This window comes from Lepisma saccharinum, chromosome 22 (assembly GCF_977018435.1).
Source record: "Lepisma saccharinum chromosome 22, izLepSacc3.1, whole genome shotgun sequence".
Classification (NCBI taxonomy): Eukaryota; Metazoa; Arthropoda; class Insecta; order Zygentoma; family Lepismatidae; genus Lepisma; species Lepisma saccharinum.
Window position 1 is genome coordinate 3,434,607 of NC_139250.1, and position 10,646 is coordinate 3,445,252.

Below are 10,646 nucleotides of genomic sequence, written 5' to 3' on the forward strand. Positions count from 1 at the left end.
TAATGTTCATCGCCTTGTAAAGTTCGTCTGCATTGTTCGTTGTGTTTTGAACGAACGCTTTTCGGGAAGATGAATTGGACTTGGTGATCCGATTCCTTGGCCCCCGAAGTCATTCGACGCAACCTCATTGAATTATTCTTCCTCTGGGGATATGTGGCAGACATTGTTTACAAGGCAACAATCAAATGGAAGTTCCGACTTTTCCGCTTCTTTGTTTGTTTGATTTTGTTTTATTTGTTGCTTTAAGTACACTTTATGTACAGTAAGTCTAATCGGGACTGGACTTACAGTTTATAGTGGGATCGAACCACTATATACCCTTGATTACAAGGCGACGACGCTACCACTGCGTCACCGGGGAAGCCATTTTCCGCTTGTCAAACACATCTTCAAGCCTCCCTCTTTCCGTTGATATCATTTTTTATTCCATCGGAAGTTTTATAATACTTCTATAAGCCCCTACGGCCATCCTGGCAGTGTTGCCAAACCTGGTGCGCATAAAAGAGCTAAATTTCACCTTAAATGGAGTTAAAACTGACTTTCAAGGAGCTAGATTTACGACGTGCTTCCTAGAGTAATGTTAGTTGTTAAAGGAGTGGGAGCACTGCTATTAACGTTAACTCTAAATTGATGACAATTTATTCTTAGTTTTCACCATCTAGATCAGGCGGCATCACCCATCTCATGGTCCTACAAAATCGAAAATAAAGGATTCCCTGATAACAATATTACGACAATTTCACGTCAACACGGCGCTATAACAAAGTAGCTGGGGATATATGAGGGGATGGGGCGACGCATCCAATATAACAATATCACGTCACGTGCACAATGTATGATCATGGCAAAAGTTTGTATATGTGGGCCGGAACCAATGATGGCATCATAGTGGGGCACGGGGGTGGACGTCCCAGTTCACAGCCAAACGAGTTCACGAAAGAGCCAGCTTTGGCTCCAAGAGAGCTAAGTTGGCAACACTGCCACGGGGGAAGATCATGGGAAGAGGCCCGTGAAGACTGTCCCGCATGTCCTTAATTTATGTCTCTCGACCTTCGCAAAGTACGGTGTCAAGTGTTCTGAATATTTCGGACCGAAAACGAAACGAAACACCCAAATAAACAATATGGCAATAGTCAATAAATATTTTGTTTTCATGACGTCATGCATCGACGAATGAGGGCTTGTGCTACAGTTGCGTGCGAAAAGCAAAAACCCCAAGCCACCGCACTTATTCGAACTAACGCTTTACTCCAACTTCTTGCTTTTTACATATTTTATTCCTCAATTCCACCCCAAATACACCGACCTGGTCCATGCGGGTTTCTTCATCTGTGTGGAAAAACCACCAAAATCTCGAATATCCCATTCTCGGAGAAAATATATCGGGAACTCACAGAATCTTTGGCAGGTGATGGAAATTTCAAAGGGCGTTTCGAGGAGTGTTTTTGACACATGGAAGCCGCAACTTGCTTCCCACGGTAGGTGGTAAACAGAAACTATACGCTTGGGGAACGGAAAATATACCCTGGGCTCGAAATTCTATTACATGAGGGATTTTCAAGCGACCTGACGACTTGCTGAGAGGCTGTGACAAAGGAACGACTCCTTTAGTCCTCTCTGTGTGCTTACGTTAATTGGATGCAACCACCACTGCTAGCAGATCATGTACTTTCGAGCCAAATCTCTCAAAAGGACTTTCCCCAAGAAGACAATACAGGGTGTCCAAGTAAAATTGCCCTGCGTTAGTTTGTTCCTGCTGGGAAAAACTACACCGGAAGTTTTCCTTCACATAAAAAAAATCATTAGACTAACGAGTCAAATCTCTTAAAATGGCTTTCCCCATGATGACAATACAGGGTGTCCCTGTAAAATTAGCCTCTTTTCGTTTGTTCCCGTGGGAAACAACTGCTCCTGTAGTTTACGTCAAAGGAATCATTATACTAACGAGCCAAATCTATTAGGACTCTCCCCATGAGGTCAATACAGGGTCTCCCTGTAAAATTAGTCTGTTTTTGTTTCCTCCCACTAGGAAACAACTACGCCTGTGATTTACTTTCGCTTAAAAGAACGTACGTTCTTTCCGTGATATGGGTATCGTCATTTACAAGTTGCAAACCACGAGCTGTGGTGTTTTCTGAGGATTTGATATTGGGGGACTTGTGGGTGGAAGAGTGATTTACAAGTGGCTCTCCTTTTATGATCACGGACTTCTCTCTATCTTTTCCACTTTCTTCCTTGCTCCCTCAATTTCCCTCCTTTCTACAGAGCGTTTCAAAAGTTCCCGCACTCAAAGTTTGAGAACTCTAAGCTTATAATTTACTTAACTTGTCAAAGTAATGAATACATACATTTCTTAACTATATTTTGAAATACACAAAAATAATTTGTAAACTACACGTGAGTAGTACTGCAATATCTGAGGTCTATATCGCACCGACAAGGCGGCAAACTACTTTCGCACGTTGAAATACACAAAAACGAATATTGAAATTAAATTTGGGTAAACATACAATGCGCTTTCACCTGGTGCCACATCATCAGGAAATAGACTTTTTCTAATTCTCCACACATGTTTCATATGGTAACACTGTTTCCTGACGTAAGATTAAAGAGGGAGAAAAATGATATATTCAAGCACACAAGAGACACGGGACACGACATAGAATGGGAGAAGGATAGGAGGATAGGGAGGGAGAAGAGAGGAATGGTGAGGAAGTGGAAAGTGGCAAAGGAAATAGAGAAAAAAGGAGAAGAAGAAATAATGAACTCGAATGGGAGCTGAAAATCAACATAGAATAGGAAGGAGTGCTAGAAAGAGTGGGATACGATGAGAGAAAGGAAGGAGGAAACAAAACGGAAGAAAAACGAAGAAGAGGAAGGAAGAAGTCCAGGAGATAAGGAATCTGTCTAAGTCCATTAGACTTACCAGGTACCTGTCAATTACCTGTCAGGAGATTCCACACTCAGGAATTCCTGAAATGAAATGTTCTAAGATAAGGACTGGTGCCTTCGTGTTGTTTTGTGTATGGACCTGTCTGGGAGTGTATATACAGGGTTATTCATAAGTCAATGTCACATTTCGGAGTTTTATTGTGAAATAAGTACATGACATATCAGCATGAATGATATAAAAAAAGAAAGACAATCTCAAAAAGTTTGTTTGTTATACCTTACAAGTGCTCAATGTGCGAACTTTGGTTACACGGGAGACATCCAGGAGATAGTCCAATTCTGCCCACACCCGCACCAGCATGTCACGGTCTATCGTTGCTATCGCTGCTGTAATGCGAACTCGGAGGTCGTTCAAATCAGCTGGAAGCGGCGGAATGAACACCCTGTCCTTCACATATCCACAGAGAAAGAAATCACAAGGTGTGAAGTCTGGGGATCTTGGCGGCCACCGAAACAATGCGACGGTCCCGGCCTTCCAGGTCGTTTAGGTAGACACCCTATGCGCTCAAAAGTTTCATACCACTTCTTGATGGTCCTGCGATCAGGTGGATCCTTCTGAAAACGAGTGCGAAATCGCCGCTGAACAGTCACAGTAACCTCTGTTTTCGTAAACTGTATCACGCAACATGCTCTCTCGTTACCTGAGAACGCCATATTGTACACTGCTGCCGCCTAGCGGCCAACAGCGTCACCACAACATGCGCTGTTCACGTGACACAAACTTAGAGAGTTTCTGATTCCATGCGTACATGATTCGGACTCGCACGTCTCATACATCACGCACACGATGTTCCCCAAATGTGACACTGACATATGAATAACGCTGTATAAGATGATGTTTTGTAACTTTCATTTATTTGTTGTGAAGTTTCGTCTGAAGAAGACCCTGTTAGAGGGTGGAAACGTTACGTTTTTATGTACATTTTTATACTATAAAAGTTTGTCTTGGTCAGAATTTTAATGTTTTATCTTTCATATGCCTTAGACTCTAAATATGCTTCCAACAATGCAATTCGCTGTACGCGCGTATAAGGCATTGTTGACAAACTGATTTTTCGTCTCATACCAAGGACTGTAACAGCGGCACTGCTCTAAACATAACAAACTCGTTCTTCAAGGCCATACCAACCCATACTGGCAGGCTTTCCAACTCATACAGATGGCTTAGTAGCTTGTTTTGAAAGTATGAGAGCGTTTTTTTTTAACGCCCTGTAATCATATTTCTTTCGACATTATTACTCAAAATTGTTGTTGCAGTGATCACAGGTGTGAAAAACAGATACAATGTTGCAAGCTACAGGAGTTAACATGTAAACACACGAAACTGGACAATTTGGATGCAAAATTTCTTAGTGACAATACCGTGTCACCCCTGCCAATTCGTCCTTGTGTGCCCTACCTTATTTACCAAATATTGCCAACTAAGGGATTTTGCGAAAGAAGGATGACAAATGGATATTTTCCATCTGGCGGGATTTCAGGCAACTAGACTTGTGATGCATATTTCCAGGAACGAGCAATAAGTTTTTTGCACCGTAGGAATGGAGTTGAAAAAAAAATGACGATGTCGAAGTAGGGAACAGAGTGAGTGGGGTGAACAAAAAGAAGGAAACATGTTAGTGGAATGAAGTCACAGCCAAGTTGATAAAAAAATTAAAATGAGTTCGGTGCCAGAAATCTTTCAGTTTCTCAAACAAACAAAAAAAAGTTACAGCGAAAACGTTCCCAAATATGACACGTAGCGCCCTCTATTTCTACAGACTTGGCACGCGACTGTCTATGCGCCAAGCTGAACGGAAGAGGTTTTACTCTGGGCGGTTGATGCAGAGAAAGTTTCGCTGAGTCACTGATTTATAATTTTGTGTAGCAGAATCAGATAACAATAGTTAAGATATAATTGTAAAGATACAATTATCATTCGGTTCATTTTTGGTATCATCTATTAACCCTTAACTGGTAACGTGTTTTTTTTTTTTTTGCGTAATTGGTAAGGTGGGGTGCTTCTCCCCCCTCCCGATCACTATGATGTAAACCTATGTAAACTATTTTTTTATGTTTGTTCGTGCCCATGGAAGATATGTAAGTGGAAAAGATCGCAGAGGAAAAATAATTGGCACAAAAATATATACAGGGTGTTTCCGGGCTGATAATACAAACTTTCAGGGATGATGGAGAAGAGCACATGTATCAATTTGAGATAAGGAACCCTGGTCCGGAAACGACTTAGTCGAAAGTTATAAGCGAAAATCGGTGGATGAAGATGTAATACTTTTATTACCTGCACAAGTTTCACAAGCTGCTACACCCACAACAGTTGTTCAAAGTGGTGTCCCCCGGCTTCGCTGCAGGCATGACATCGTCGCACAAAGTTTTGGCGTACCCAGGCAGCGAGAATTCTTGCGAGGAGATTCTCTGCAGTCTTGGTTCCTGTGACATTGTGCGAACGATCGCGGGGTTGCAGTCTTGGTTCCTTGTTCGAACGATCCCGGGGTTGTTCCAAGGGGTACGCCAGAAATTTGTGCGACGATGTCGTGCCTGCAGCGAAGCGGGAGGACGCCACTTTGAACAACTGTTGTGAATGTAGCAGCTTGTGAAACTTGTGCAGGTAATAAAAGTATTACATCTTCATACACCGATTTTCGCTTATAACTTTCGACTAAGTCGTTTCCGGACCAGAGTTCCTTATCTCAAATTGATACACGTGACCTTCTCCATCATCCCTGAAAGTTTGTATCATCAGCCCGGAAACACTCTGTATATATATTTCTTAACCAAGTACATAAATGATGCAATAACGTCATATTATCCTGAAATTCTATCTATTCACCATAGTATACTCAAATTAAATGTTTCAGTGCATTTTCTGAATTTCAAATGAACACAGCAATTAACAAAACCAAGCACTTTGAAAACACAGTAAACATAATGATTTCTGCAAGTCCTGAACTTCCAACAATTCTTACATACAGTTTTGGAGCCCTCTTTGCATAACCAAGTACATACATAAATAATGCAATAACATAATATTATCCTGAAATTCTAGCTATTCGCCACAGTATATTTGAGGGACGTGCAGGCTCATCGCTCTCGGAATCAGGTTCAGATGCCTCTATTTCTGATTTGCTCGAATGGTCACTGACAAAATCTGGGTCCACCTCGGAGTCATCATCTTCACTAAGATCGCTTTCAGCCTCATCAAGTATGCCGCGGGTGCAGCGTCAGGGTCATCTTGTCTCATTCGGTGCCTCTCACTCTCCACAATGCACTAAACAAGATGCAGAGCCCGATCACAAAAACTTACGCTAATAGGAACGTGGGGTGCAACCCACCCCGGCCAAGGATTGTAATATTTCCAGCGGAAGATTACTCACCCTGTACAAAGCGCTGATCCTACACGTGTCAAGGCTAGGTACCGACTGAGAGGTATACGGGAGCACAGTGCCCTATAGTGACTAAGCGCTGAACTGTCCACCAGCAAAAAATGAGTGGGGTGTGTAGGCTTGGTAAGTTGATTTACTGTTTTAAGTCCACTTTATGCACAGTAAGGCTAATCGGGACTGGACCTACAGTTTAAAGTGGAATCCGAAACACCATGTGCCTCCACCGGGTATCGAACCCGGGACCACTTGATTACAAGGCGACGACGATACCACTGCGCCATCGAGGGGGGGGGGTAGGCACCCCACGTTACCAGTTAAGGGTTAAAGTCATGTAATGGTGGTTTAACGTGATTTCTGTGATTTTTGCTTGTTATTTCACAACATAATGATCTTGCTTTCATGTCTTGTCAACTTGAAGTCTCAGGGACATCACAACACTCTTTGGAGTGCTACAGAAGTTCAGATTACCTGATGTATCTGTACTCAATATTCACTTTATGCACGGATAGGCTAATCGAGATTAGATCTATACTGCTTTTCCGGATTCTCTGGAGTAGCGACGCGCAGAGGGGAAAGCTTGTGGGCGGGGCCAGACTATAAGGGTGCCTGATGAAAGCAACGAAGTGCTGCGCGGTGTAACGGCCTTAAAGCAAAGCGCTTTCTGCTGCCAATTTCTTCTTTTATTCTTAACAATGGCCAGTGTATTGTTTTACACAAATAACAAATAATATTGCACGTTTATTTGTCTTTTGATGCTACGAAGAACAGAAAAAAATTAAAACAAATTTAAACATACATTTTCAAAAAACATGCAAATAACCACAAACTATGAAACATCATGTATCAAAATGTGTTTTAAACAAGTCTGAAAAACATGTTTCAAACACTTTATTTTAAACATTTGTAAAAAAACAAAAACGAAGCCATGTGTTTTAAACTTTTCAAACAAGTTGTCCTCGAACACATTCAACACTATGAGGCGCTCTCCTGAATGCAGAGTTCCCCTAGACTTGCGAGCAGACATCTTTACTACGGAACTACTGGACTGCGAATGAGCCCCCTCCCGTGGATGCCCCTCCCCTCCGCGCGTTCATTGGACGAGGCGCACACCCTTCAACATGCGCACAGAACGCGTTTGCGTTTTCTTACTCCAGAGAATCCGGGAAAGGAATATACAGGCAATATCGAACCCGGAACCCCTTGATAAAGAGGCGGCCCTCTGCCTCTACTGTCAGCCCACTTGGCATTAGGTAAAACCACTTTGCATAACTTGTTTGCAGTGAAGAGTAACAATGTAGGCAGCAGATATTATTTTGCTCACAACTTGGTGCAGGATACATTCACAGAACATGAACAGCAGCTATTTACATTCGTTTATCTTGTTTATGGGCTGAAGTCTAAGTAACTGCACGTATTTAGAAGATTCTCTAGACTTCAGAAAGTTTCATAGGGGAGCTTCTTATCTATACCTTCGCTCCTCCTGCTTGCGCCTCCAGTTTAGACAGAAATCTGTAACTTTGACGTCATGATCCATATTCTATCCACACCTGCGTCAAAGGTCACCAGCTCTCAAGTTTTGGAAAGAATAGAAGGGGAGTTTCATTGCATCGGTCGGGGTGGAATGTGCGGTAGGCACTATGATTTAATATTGTGCATTTTTTTCTTGCACTATATAGATATCTGTATCATCAAAAGTAGTATGGAGTGTGTAGGAGGTATGATGTCAGTAGGAGCAAATTAACACTTCAAGAGATGTTTTAGAAGATATAGGAAAAATGTATTTGCATGATTTCTCTAAATTTTTATTTTATACTTACTTATTGTCCCCCTCCCTATACAAACACATAATCTACCTTCATTTAATACTGTTAAACTTTTGAAAAATGGACCTTACAACCCCCTTCTCTGATAACCTGAGAGTTACCCCTGGAGACCAATTGTAGCTACGGGCCTGCTTCAATGTAATTCTCTTACCATATTGTAACATTGCACAATAGTTTTACTCCAGTCTCGTTCAGTTATGCTCAAATATAACGCAATGTAATGATTTGGCACAATCTTCATTGACCATATGCCAATAGTAACTATTCGTTTATTTTAAAATGGGGCACATGAAATGACAAAATGCAATGGCTTTTTTCCAAGATCCACAACAGTCAGGAATGGAAGACAAACTGACATGTGTCCTGCTAACTCTTTCTTGCTGGAGACATTTTTCCAGTCGTTGGTTCCAAGGGATGGAAACTTTGAAGCAGGAAACGGAAGAGATTCCAGATGTGACGTCTTATGAAATCCTTCCAGGAGCAGCATTTTGGATCCATGCCTGACCACATGATGCCGCACTGCAGTACGTGCAATCGCAGGAAGAGGCTGGTATCCTCCGGAATCAAAGCAGAGTCGAAGAATCCTATTTCGAGGATACGTGTGTGAGAGAGGACAATTTCAATGCATGGGGGATGCTGTGTTCGTTTCCTCATATGGGCTTGGACGCTCATATGCTACCCTCCATATGGAACGGCCAAGGACTGGAAAATCTTGTGTACGGTGGACGTCAAATATTGATTGCAATCTTATGAAGACAACCCAAGTTGCACTCGAGTATAGATGATTGCCTACCCTGTAAGGATGGACATTATTATGGAGAGAATAATACTGGAAAATTGCGAGTTCGGTTTTCTAATTCTAAACTAACGCTTACGTGTTAGCCTAACGGTAGAAGCTGTCGCGAAAGATAACAGTAAGCAAATTGTTCACCAACAACAAAACTCTCTGGTGTCTGGATTATACGGCCAGTATAATCCTTTGTGAGGCTCGCGTTGTGTTGTCCCTATATGTTTGTGAATGTCCGTTCGTTCATCCATCTTATCTTATTACCATTCATCCTCATCTCTGCGATTAGCCAAAAGTTGCAGAAAACTTCTTATCTCCAATCAAGAAGTTGGTTTATTCAGAACCTGCTTTGTTATTCAAGAAATCTTTTCGGTACTAAATCAGAATTATCCAAGGTACCAGCGAACTTTATCCACTGTTTCGTACAGCTGTAAAATTAACAGGAAAACAATCTGAGAAACGTTTCTATCCAAGAAGAAGATTTATATGTTTTCAAAAGCGTCGTATTCTCTTCAGCGTTTCATTGTTCAAATCGAGGAGATTTCGTTAGTTCCAATTTCCAAACGATCTTGTAAAACCCAATTATGAACATTTGTTGCAAGAAACTTTATGCAATTCCGAGAAGGGAGGATATTACCTCACCTGTGGAAAATTTCATTATTTCTCGTGTCGTGTTCCATTTGCACTTGGAGAAATCATGTTTCAAAAGCGTAACGGCTAAAAATATCCCGCTCTCTCGGCGTCTGCATTGTCTACAATATCTTGGCAGATTCTCAAAAAACAGAAACACCAACTGCGGCTTTTAAGTAACCTTAGATGGCTCATACCCTCTAATGACGCCTTCCGGGTTCATTTATTCCTCTTTGCGGGGCCGTAATTAGATACGCTGAACCGTTACTAGTATGAACATGTTAATTAATTTTCTCCGGGAAAAGAGGAACTATATAGATTGGAAAACTCAACAAATTTTCATGCAACGTTTCTTTTCTGTGTGCGTAAACCTGTATTGCAGATGGGTTGGGGTTGCGTCAATCCAGGATAAAGCTGATTTGTGGGATTACGAGGGAGTGGGCAGATATTTCTGTAGTCTCGTTCCATTAGTCGCGAACATCAATTTGAACGAGTATATTACGGATATAGAAATGAGAATTTGACTCTTTCGTTACTCCTAATAGCTCGTGAGTCTGCTTGTTTGGTAGCATGCCAACTCACGATCTCGTCGACGAAGGTTTTGTGTTAGAGTCCAGTGCTGCTGTCTAATTGATTTTACTTAGCTTTTCTGCCAATTTCGGCTAATCGCGAAGATGAGAATAAGTGATGATATGATAAAGGAACACCACAATTTCGCATTAGGCTCTTGGCAAATACTTTTTTTCATGTTTTCAACCAAGTAGATTCACTTTTAAAATCAATACAAACGATGCATGTATCAAATGTCAATAGTGTCTTCAGTTATGAGAGGGAAATGTGAGGGGCAAACTCCAATAAATTTTGGAGGGGAAGATGGACAGAATAATTGAATTGAATTGACTTATTTGCTGGGCGAGGTTCAGCTGTTGCTGGTCTACCACCTAATCCCAAATAGTACAGATTAAGTTCAAATAAAATAAAATTCTAGATTACAAAGAAATTGAAGAAAAAAGTACAATAAAATACAATAGGTACGGAGACAAATTTAAGGTAAATAAAAACTGAGGAGAGCGG